The sequence below is a fragment of the Periplaneta americana genome, chromosome 4, assembly GCF_040183065.1.
Source record: "Periplaneta americana isolate PAMFEO1 chromosome 4, P.americana_PAMFEO1_priV1, whole genome shotgun sequence".
Classification (NCBI taxonomy): domain Eukaryota; kingdom Metazoa; phylum Arthropoda; class Insecta; order Blattodea; family Blattidae; genus Periplaneta; species Periplaneta americana.
In genome coordinates, this window is record NC_091120.1 from 118,931,284 (window position 1) to 118,942,986 (window position 11,703).

The window sequence follows — 11,703 nt, forward strand, 5'->3', positions numbered from 1 at the left end:
TTATAACTGTGCATTAAGAAAAGTAAAAATAAAAATTAATGATTTGTTTTTTTTTTATTATGTAATAGAGAGAACAGAAATTACATACCATATGTTTTAAATGTTATGTTATTTTTTTTTAGTTGGCTACCATGTCTTTATAGCTTTATGTACGAAAACAAAGTGTTGTATTCTGTCCTTGTAGTCAACAGCTGTGTAATTACTAACATTAAGCTTTTGAGTTCTGTCCGCATGCACAGCAATTTTTGCAAAATTGATTCGAATGTGAATTGCAGTGCCATCTATAGATAAGAATGTGTACTATGTCATGCCTATGAGTGCTCCAGTGTGAGCTGCATGGTGAAGAGGGAGGGTACTGTACCGTTCGTTTGAACGACTCAACGACTCCGACTCATCACCATTGGTGACTGTTATTTCGGAACTGTTACTTGGAACATAGTATTTTTTCGGAACCGGAACCGTCGGAACTGTTCCGGGAAAAGAACAACTTCGCCCATCACTATTATAAACTTTTTCTTTTGTAATTTCCTTGGGCTACCGCCGGTAGCCCCGGTAGTCCGCAAAATACGTCCCTGGTTTAATATCGCCAATAACCTCACAAATAAACAGAAACAATCCGGAATCGCTTGCGTCTGAGCATGACAATTGCCAGTCTGCACATTCGCAGTAGCATTTTCAGCATCGTGTAACAGTTTCCAAAGCTAATACGCCGACTAATGTAGCCACTGAGTAATCGGCGTCTCTGAATCCTGTAAAAGTAACCTGGCTATAACCGGGGCTAGTTTAGAACGCTCGTAGCATGGGCTAGCGCGATGTCTATGAATAGGGCCCCTAGACTACATATTTATTTAAATTTAGAGAAACCTATAAGGTAAAGTAGTAACTTAATTTATGAGCTAATTTAATTCAATCAATTATAATTAATTTGAGATAGCTAGTAAAATGATGAAAATTAATTGAATATAAGCTTACTAGAACTATGTTACAGGGAGAAAAAAAAATATATATTTCTATAATGAAAATATTAATGTAATTGCCATTAGAGGTTTTGTAAATTAGAGAAATTAATGATAATAATAAGAATGGACAGATGTTAGTTTCATTATATGTAATAAATATTAATCAGCAATTAATTTGTTAAGTAAGAATTTATGTAATTTTGACCTAAATGAAGTTATTGTCCAACAACCCCTTACATCACTTGGTAGCGAGTTCCAATTTCTAGCAACTGAAACTGTATAAGATGAAGAATATAAAGATGTCTTGTGGTAGGGTATAATGAGTAAATTGTTATGATGAGGTCTTGTACTTAGCTGATGATATGCAGATAAATTTTGAAAACGAGAAGCCAAATAGACAGGGGTAGCGGTGCGCAGAATTTGAAATAAGAGAACAAGAGAAAGCAGGGCTCGTCGATCGCTTAGCCTTAGCCAAGACAGAGTTTGGAAAGACGGGGAAACATGATCATACTTACGAATATTACAAATATAACAGACGCACGCATTATGCACACGTTGTAGCCTGATGCTCAAATTTGCATTTAGGTTACTTAATATAATATCGCAGTAGTCGAAGTGTGGCATCACGAATGTTTGTACAAGGATTCATTTTAATTTATCAGGAAGAAAGTGCTTCAGTCGCTTTAATGAGTGAATAATAGAAAATATTTTTTTGGAAGTGTGATTCACTTGTTCATTCCATTCCAGGTGACAATCCATATAATTGCCAAGGTTCTTCACAGTCGAGCTGTATGGAATAGTAGTATTATTTAAAATTATCGGTGGCAAATTTTGTTTGTCACACTTCGATCTTTGATGTTCTATTAAGATAGCCTGCGATTTACTTGCATTTAGATTAAGTCCGTGCGTTTTCGACCATATTAACTTTAGAATAACTCTTCTCGGGTTCTCAGCCAGGTGAGTTGGAGATTAGCTTCTAAGCTTTTGACGGCTAGCTCTGCCATCTTCTTCAGGGACGAAGTGATGTGGGACGAAAATCGAAAAAATCGAAAGAGAATTGGGAGGACAAATTTAAAAGGTACGCAAAACGCGTCCTCGCAAGGGGTTGGGGGCTGTACAAAACTAAATATGTGAGCTCCAAACCTGTTGGCCACTAGTCTCACTCCGGGTTATGCTGTTCCACTGAAGGAACTCTAGAAAATTTTGAAGGGGAAGCCGAAATTGGACGTAACCTCTTTGGTACCACATATGCGAGGGGGACTGAGATTTGATCAAGTGATCACGGAACGGGAAGAGCTGGCTGGTGTTTGCCGTTAAAAGTTATCGCCGAGAACAGAACATGAGCCCCTGTGGTGGCAAGCCAACACGCTACTGACTACTCCATCGGGGTGTCGATGTGGGACCACGTCTAGCCGGTATATATGCAAAAATAGGGCTTCCCGCTGCGGGCCAACCAGGAGCTAGTTCCTAGTCCCGACCGCCAGGCGCATTCTGGTTGGTGGACACGGCAGCCAATCAGGAGCTACTTGCTGGTCCCGACTGTCTGCCGTGTGCTGGTGGTCTAAGCGTATTGATGGCAGGTTTCCATCTAGCTGGATTTCGATGGCTTCCTTGATAACTAAGTCCCAGTAACCTGATGTCTTGTCCAAGATGGTGGTGGCGCCGAAATCTATCTTGTGACCAGTTTCTAGGCTGTGTTGGGCTACTGCAGACTTATCAGGATAATATAGTCTTATGCTGCGTTGATGTTCCTTGCAGCGTTCCATAATAGTTCGTCCCGTCTGCCCGATGTAACATTTCCCACACTCACAAGGTATTCTGTAGACACTAGGTGTCCTGAGACCAAGGTCGTCCTTAACTGGTCTCAGCAAGTTCTGGATCTTTGTGGGCGGCTTATGTATGGTTTTAATCCCGTGTTTTCTTAGCATTCTGCTAATTTTGCCCGAGATGGGGCCGTAGAACGGGATGTATGCCATGCCCTTTGTCTCCTCTTGTTCCTCGGCAGGTGGTTTGTCCGAAAAGGCCCTTCTGAGGGCCAAGCCGATTTCCCTGTTGCCGAAGTTGTTCTGTTGGAACGTCTTACGTAGGTGACAGATCTCAGAACGGAGACTCTTTGTCCGAAATCCCTCTCGCCCTGTGTAGAAGAGTCGACAGGACCGTTCGTTTCTGTGCCGGATGGTGGTGGCTGTGTCCATTGAGATATAGATCTGTATGAGTCGGTTTCCTGTATACTCTGTGACCCAGTGTGCCATCTGACTTCCTGGAGATGAGAATGTCTAAGAAGGGGAGACATCCGTCTTTTTCCACCTCTTTCGTGAACTGGATGTTCGGGTGGATATTGTTGAGGTATTCTTGGAACTCCTGAAGTTTTTCTTCTCCATGAGGCCAGACGACCGAAGTGTCATCTACATAGCGGTAGAAGTGAGCTGGTTTCAGGGGCGCGTTCTCCAGAGCTCTGTGCTCGAAGTCTTCCATGTACAAATTGGCTATGGCAATTGATAGAGGTGAGCCCATGGCTACACCGTCGGATTGCTCATAATACTGCCCTTTGTACATGAAGTAGGTGGAGCTGAGCGTATGGTTAAAAAGTCCAATGACCTCAGGTGGGAAGTGAGGTCTCAATAACTCAAACGTTTCCTTGAATGGGACTCTAGTGAAGAGGGCCACAACATCAAAACTCACCAGAATATCAGATGGATTTGTTCTGATGCTCTGTAGAGTCTTGATGAACTCTGCTGAATTCTTCACATGGTGGCTGCATTTTCCCACAAGAGGATTCAGAAGACTGGTGAGGTATTTGGCCAGCCGGTAGGTGGGAGAACCTATGGCACTGACAATAGGTCTCAGGGGAACCTCTTTCTTGTGGATTTTCGGCAACCCGTAGAGTCTAGGTGGTCTCGTGGAATGTGGAGTCAAGGACTTCGTCACTTCGGCTGGCAGATTGGCCTTCTTTAGTAAGGGTGTTGTGCGCCTTTCTATGGAGCTCGTGGGATCGCGGCTGAGTGTCTTGGATGATGGATCTGCTAGTAGTTCCAGGATCTTCTCATGGTATGTATTGGACTCCATGACGACCGAAGCGTTTCCTTTATCTGACGGTAGTACCTCAATACTTTCATCCTCTCGTAACGAGCGGAGTGCTTTGTGTTCTGCCTTTGTGATGTTGGGTGTGGCTTTACCGGCCCTTATGAGGGCCCCGCAGACGTCCCTGCGAATCTCTTCCGCAGTGTCGGTCGAGAGTTTGTGGATAGCGTGTTCCACTCCGCTTATGATTTCCTTTACAGGAGGTTTCTTAGGTGCTAGGGCAAAGTTAAGTCCTTTCGCTAGAACCGATACCTGTTTCGGGTCCAATGTCTTGCCAGTCAGGTTGACCATCACGCGGTCAGAGTCCAAAGGTGGTGTGACTTGGTTGGCAACAGACAGTCTATTAAATTTATCACTTTGCCTAGTGGTCGCCTTTCTCCTGTAAAGTTGCTCTTGTGCCGTGGTGGAACTGTCAATCCACTCCCAATCCTGCGGATGAAGCACAGAAGTCAACTGGAGGTGGATGTCTAGAAGCTCGCGGGACTGGACAACATCGCCCGCGAGCTTCTAGACATCCACCTCCAGTTGACTTCCGTGCTTCATCTGCAGGATTGGGAGTGGATTGACAGTTCCACCACGGCACAAGAGCAACTTTACAGGAGAAAGGCGACCACTAGGCAAAGTGATAAATTTAATGGACTGTCTTTTGCCAACCAAGTCACACCACCTTTGGACTCTGACCGCGTGGTGGTCAACCTGACTGGCAAGACATTGGACCCGAAACAGGTATCGGTTCTAGCGAAAGGACTTAACTTTGCCCTAGCACCTAAGAAACCTCCTGTAAAGGAAATCATAAGCGGAGTGGAACAAGCTATCCACAAACTCCCGACCGACACTGCGGAAGAGATTCGCAGGGACGTCTGCGGGGCCCTCATAAGGGCCGGTAAAGCCACACCCAACATCACAAAGGCAGAACACAAAGCACTCCGCTCGTTACGAGAGGATGAAAGTATTGTGGTACTACCGGCAGATAAAGGAAACGCTTCGGTCGTCGTGGAGTCCAATACATACCATGAGAAGATCCTGGAACTACTAGCGGATCCATCATACAAGACACTCAGCCGCGATCCCACGAGCTCCATAGAAAGGCGCACAACAGCCTTACTAAAGAAGGCCAATCTGCCAGCCAAAGTGACGAAGTCCTTGACTCCACATTCCACGAGACCACCTAGACTCTACGGGTTGCCGAAAATCCACAAGGAGGTTCCCCTGAGACCTATTGTCAGCGCCATAGGTTCTCCCACCTACCGGCTGGCCAAATATCTCACCAGTCTTCTGAATCCTCTTGTGGGAAAATGCAGCCACCATGTGAAAAATTCAGCAGAGTTCATCAAGACTTTACAGAGCATCAGAACAATTCCTTCTGATATTCTGGTGAGTTTTGATGTTGTGGCCCTCTTCACTAGAGTCCCATTCAAGGAAACGTTGGAGTTATTGAGACCTCACTTCCCGCCTGAGGTCATTGGACTTTTTAACCATACGCTCAGCTCCACCTACTTCATGTACAAAGGGCAGTATTATGAGCAATCCGACGGTGTAGCCATGGGCTCACCTCTATCAATTGCCATAGCCAATTTGTACATGGAAGACTTCGAGCACAGATCTCTGGAGAACGCGCCCCTGAAACCAGCTCACTTCTACCGCTATGTAGAGGACACTTCGGTCGTCTGGCCTCATGGAGAAGAAAAACTTCAGGAGTTCCAAGAATACCTCAACAATATCCACCCGAACATCCAGTTCACGAAAGAGGTGGAAAAAGACGGATGTCTCCCCTTCTTAGACATTCTCATCTCCAGGAAGTCAGATGGCACACTGGGTCACAGAGTATACAGGAAACCGACTCATACCGATCTATATCTCAATGGACACAGCCACCACCATCCGGCACAGAAACGAACGGTCCTGTCGACTCTTCTACACAGGGCGAGAGGGATTTCGGACAAAGAGTCTCCGTTCTGAGATCTGTCACCTACGTAAGACGTTCCTACAGAACAACTTCGGCAACAGGGAAATCGGCTTGGCCCTCAGAAGGGCCTTTTCGGACAAACCACCTGCTGAGGAACAAGAGGAGACAAAGGGCATGGCATACATCCCGTTCTACGGCCCCATCTCGGGCAAAATTAGCAGAATGCTAAGAAAACACGGGATTAAAACCATCCATAAGCTGCCCACAAAGATCCAGAACTTGCTGAGACCAGTTAAGGATGTCCTTGGTCTCAGGACACCTGGTGTCTACAGAATACCTTGTGAGTGTGGGAAATGTTACATCGGGCAGACGGGACGAACTATTATGGAACGCTGCAAGGAAGATCAACGCAGCATAAGACTGTATTATCCTGATAAGTCTGCAGTAGCCCAACACAGCCTAGAAACTGGTCACAAGATAGATTTCGGCGCCACTACCATCTTGGACAAGACATCAGGTTACTGGGACTTAGTTATCAAGGAAGCCATCGACATCCAGCTAGATAGCAATAATTTCAACAGAGACGGGGGTCTACAGCTGAGTACGGCATGGAAACCTGCCATCAATACGCTTAGACCACCAGCACACGGCAGACAGTCGGGACCAGCAAGTAGCTCCTGATTGGCTGACGTGTCCACCAACCAGAATGCGCCTGGCGGTCGGGACTAGGAACTAGCTCCTGGTTGGCCCGCAGCGGGAAGCCCTATTTTTGCATATATACCGGCTAGACGTGGTCCCACATCACTTCGTCCCTGAAGAAGATGGCAGAGCTAGCCATCAAAAGCTTGGAAGCTAATCTCCAACTCACCTGGCTGAGAACCCGAGAAGAGTTATTCTATATCAAACGCCGGGAAAGCCTCAAGTCATACATCATTAACTTTAGTTATAGCGTCATTTATGTAGTTAGGTCGGGTATGCAGATATATTTGTTTGTCATCAGCATAAATATGGTGTCGGCAGTATGTTAGATTAGAAGAAATATCATTAATATAAATAGAAAATAGTAAAGGTCCTAGGACAGAGCGTTGTGGTACGCCTGTGTTCATGGTACGCCAAGTGGAATAATGATTATTAATAGACACGCACTGTTGGCGTTCACTAAGATAGGAGTCCTTCCGTGTTAAGGCATTATCAGAAAAATGCAGTGCTCTTAATTTTGCAATTAGTAAGTCAACATCTACAGTGTCGAAGGCTTTGGAGTAGTCTAAAAGTGTTAGTATTGTGATCTGTCCTTTGTCTAAAGCTTCACGTGTATCCTCAGTCACTTTAAGCAGTGCAGTTGATGTGCTGTGTCCCGTTCTGAAGCCTTATTGGTAAGGATCAAGAATATTGTATTGAGGTAATCTGCCAGTTGTTTGTGCACAATTCGTTCCAAAGCTTTTGAGAGAACAGGAAGAATACTAATTGGTCTATAGTCATTAGGTGTTACAGGTAATTTAATTTTAGGAAGGGGACGAACAATAGCCTTTTTCCATATGTCTGGATAATGTGAAGTCATTATGGATGCATTGAATATATGGGTTAGTGTCGGAAGAATTATGTCCATAATTTTGTTCAAAAGTTCTATATTTATATTGTCTACTCCTTGTGATTTTGACTTGATGCGCTTTAGTGCTGATTTTACGTCAGAAGGTGTTATGTAGGAAAAGAAGAACTTGTCTCGTGCTGGGGCGGGTGTGGAGATTAATTCATTAATAGTCTGTTGTTTCGTTGTGCCGTCAGGTGCATGGGTAGTGGTGGATGTAAAGTAATTGTTTAGATCATCTAGACAAGTAGTATTGTCAATTTGTGACTTAAATTGTCCCAGTCCCATTTACCTAACATTTCTCCACATATCGGATGCTCTAATATCAGTTTCAATGAGGCTGTAAGCATGTCTAAGCTTAGCATTTCTAATCGTCTGTGTGGTCATATTTCTTAGTCGCTTGTACCGCAAGAAATTTGTGTCACTTTTTAGTCTCTTGAATTTCCAAAAAGCTTCGTCTTTGTGTCTCATCAGTGATCGGATTTCTGTAGTCATCCAGGAAGCTGGAGATCTCTTAATGCGTCTAGTTTTTATTGGGGCATGTTTGTCATATAATGTAATAACAAGGTTGTTAAAAGCTTATACTTTTTCGTCTACTGTATGGAGAGTCCAAATATCACGCCATGGCAGTAATAACGCATCAGAAATTAAAGAGGCATCGTTGATATGTCGCAGTTCTCTATACTGAATGCGATTTGGTGTTGCCTTAGGACACTGCAATGCGTACTCTACAAATATAATATCATGTGCAGAAATCCCAGGCACCGATAGTTGTCTGTGCGTTATTATTTTGAGGGGATTTGTAGTTGCTATGATGTCTAGTAGTGTTTCTGCAGTCTCCATATGATGAGTGGCTTGGAGCGGTAGAGTTGTCATATTGCATGCCGCAAACATGGTTGAGAGCCGTACACTGGAAGAGGACGTTACTAGAAGATTGTTGTTAAAGTCACCCATTACTACATGTTCATAAAGTGGCAAAATGTCTAAAAGTGAATTTTCTACGTGAGTTAAATTATTTACTTTCGGTGGTATATAGACAATGCACAGAAGACACTTTTGTAGACTTGCATAAATTTCAATAAATAAATATTCAGGCCGTGCACTGTACTCGGAGGGAGAATGAAGAATAACTTTAGGTCGAAGATCAGATCTAATGTAAGCTGCTACACCGCCGCCCCCTTTGCCTATTCTGTCAGTGACCAACCAATTCCTTTTCCTCTTCCTGATCAGTTGCAGCATCATTCTTTCTTCACCCACTCTTTCTAACACAGCTTCATTTCTTATCCTGTCTGTCCACTTCACACGTTCCATTCTTCTCCATATCCACATTTCAAATGTTTCTATTCGCTTCTCTTCACTTCGTCATAATGTCCATGTTTCTGCCCCATACAATGCCACACTCCATACAAAGCACTTCACTAGTCTCTTCCTCAGTTCTTTTTCCAGAGGTCCACAGAAGATGCTCTTATTTCTATTAAAAGCTTCCTTGGCCATTGCTATCCTTTTTACTTCTTGGCAGCAGCTCATGTTACTGCTTATAGTATACTTATATAGTATATATAATTATAAACCAGATTAAGCTGTACATACAAAGCAGCATTATACTGTACTTGTGTTACTGAAATAACTTTTACGTTAATTACGACTGAAGTGCTATTACTAAAAATAAAATAAATAATAATTAAATATGTACTCGTACATTTAATGAAGTAGATGCTTGGGTTCAATTAGGAGTTCACAATTATCACTTGAATACAGCACATTTTTTTTAACTGGCACATAGATTGAAAAATGTTCAGATGTAGAAAGTCTATGGTGAACATCACAAGATAACCATTTTCTAATTCCGAAATGTCGCTCCAAAGGATCCTGGTTAATTTTTTTTTGTCAGAATATATTTAAATCTGCTATCCCACAAGAATTACTATATTTCGTGAGTGCTCTGAATTGTCACTCTATAAATAATTCAAGGGTTCTTTTTTAGGCAGCCGTGTTCTTTGTATATTGCCAATTAAGTGTAATATATTTTCTAAAATCGTGTAATGCTAGAATCCTTTGTACAGGGGAGAGGAGGGAGTCTTTGAGTTAAGTGTATTGCAAGTTCGTTCTTTCGAACTGATCACAGTTTATGGTTCTAAAAAATGTATCGATTTTGACAAACTCGCACAAAACAGCTGAAATGCTGGTATAGCGTTCATTCACTGGAAGGAATTACAGCCAATGTAACTAGACAATTTCGGATATCCAAGTGTGGAGTAATGGCACATACATGCACATAAGTGCAAGATTAGCTAAGGTATTCTTCTAATTTTCAGGCATCACGTCCAATTCGTTTTTTGCTTGGTTATTTAACGATGCTGTATCAACTACTGGGTTATTTAGCATCAATGGAATTAGTCATAGCCGGATGGTATATTGTAACAAGAAAGGATTGATGTCCTCTTGGTTGGAAATTTTCTCTTATCATTTAAGGTATCAAGTCAAGTTCGGGAAAATATGTGGTATGGCATCTGGTTTTGGTCACCAGTTTTTTCGTGGAAGTCCTACCTCTTTACCATCAATAATACATTTATCGCAGAAAATGGATATCTCACACATATATAAGCACGAGCATACATTTTTCTGTCTTCGTGGAATTGCTCTACACCACTTCTGAAAAATAGCCTAGTCCTTGGGTGGAAAAAAGAAACGCCTTACTTCCTTACTGATTATATAACCGGATTTACACCAAGAACAAAACAATTAGGCACATTACTATTCGCTCACATAAAAAGCACCCGAATACCACAAGAAATATCCCCTTAATTCCATACCAGACTCTGTCCACAGTTTGAAGAGAAAACTGCAGTCTTAAAACGATCATCAAGCCAATGCTTCGCCGACACCAGGAGGTTTAAATGTCTCATTAGACCCTTGCCGAGTTACCATATTTTCTATTCTAAACACTCTGCTATATGTATATACTCGTATTTATATATAATTTGGTAGAGTGTTTCTTAACTAATACTCGTTTCGTAAATTATATTTCCTTATTATATAACTTCCAGTAAAATTTTTCTCAATTTCTTGATAGGCCTATATGATTATCGATAAACCTTGTCGTGTGATTGACAGCTAGTGCAATAGTGCCGGTGTGATTTATATGCGTGGCTGAACCCAAACTGAAAATTAAGTTTTGGTATGGACTTCCTATAACTATAACTACACAATTCAAATCATTGGTCATTTCATTTGACTTGGGAATACCAGAACATCCAAGCGTCCTGGATGAACCTGACAGGGATAAAGAGACATGACTGAAAATAGGAACTGTCTGGATCAAATTGAGATGTCTGGTCACCTTATAGTAGTAGTCTCTATTGTATAGGCTCTTGGATGGCTTTCTTTTGCCTTCTTGTTTCCCAGTAAAATTTTGGTATTGAGTCCAGATGGGATGATCCCAGATTTGGGCATTTATGAAGACGATCCATGTCCATCACTGAGTCTTCTTTATTACACAGAACACATTTTGGTGATTTAAAAATGGAGGTTCTGTATAAATGTGCTGCTAAGCAGTCATGACCAGTTATTAGCCGAAACATTGCTACTGAATCATATCTAGGTGATTCTGGTATTAGATTTATTTAGGAGAACTGACCACGATTTGTACTTTCAGATATTTCTATTTATTATTAATTTTTCAGAATGACACGACAATGTTGCACATTTTTTTTTGTAAAATGTTGATATCTATCCTTTTTAGCCAAAGTCTGTTCATTCCCTCATAAGCTGTAGTGTAAGGTATACAATGTATAGTAATGGTTTTTGTAAAGCAGTGAGAATATTATGTAATAGCTTTTTGGATGTCTAGTATTTTATGGCTAACTGGTACTTTGCATGACACTATAGCTTGAATAGCAGAAGAAGAATCACTAGGATTACTGCTCTCTGGAACATGTTTATTCTGCCTAGTAGTTGTGACAAAGTCATATCTAATGCCAGAATTCCTCCATCGAAATGAGTTGTGCAGAATTCAAATTGACATAAGGCAATGGTGAAGATTCTTCATAAATCGCACTTCTCATTAGTAGCCTTATATTGGAAACCTAGGGAGAAAATGATTAATATAAATATTTCAGATAGCCACTAGCAATCAACCATGTTCACAGATAGTATCGAAAATACCGTTTTTT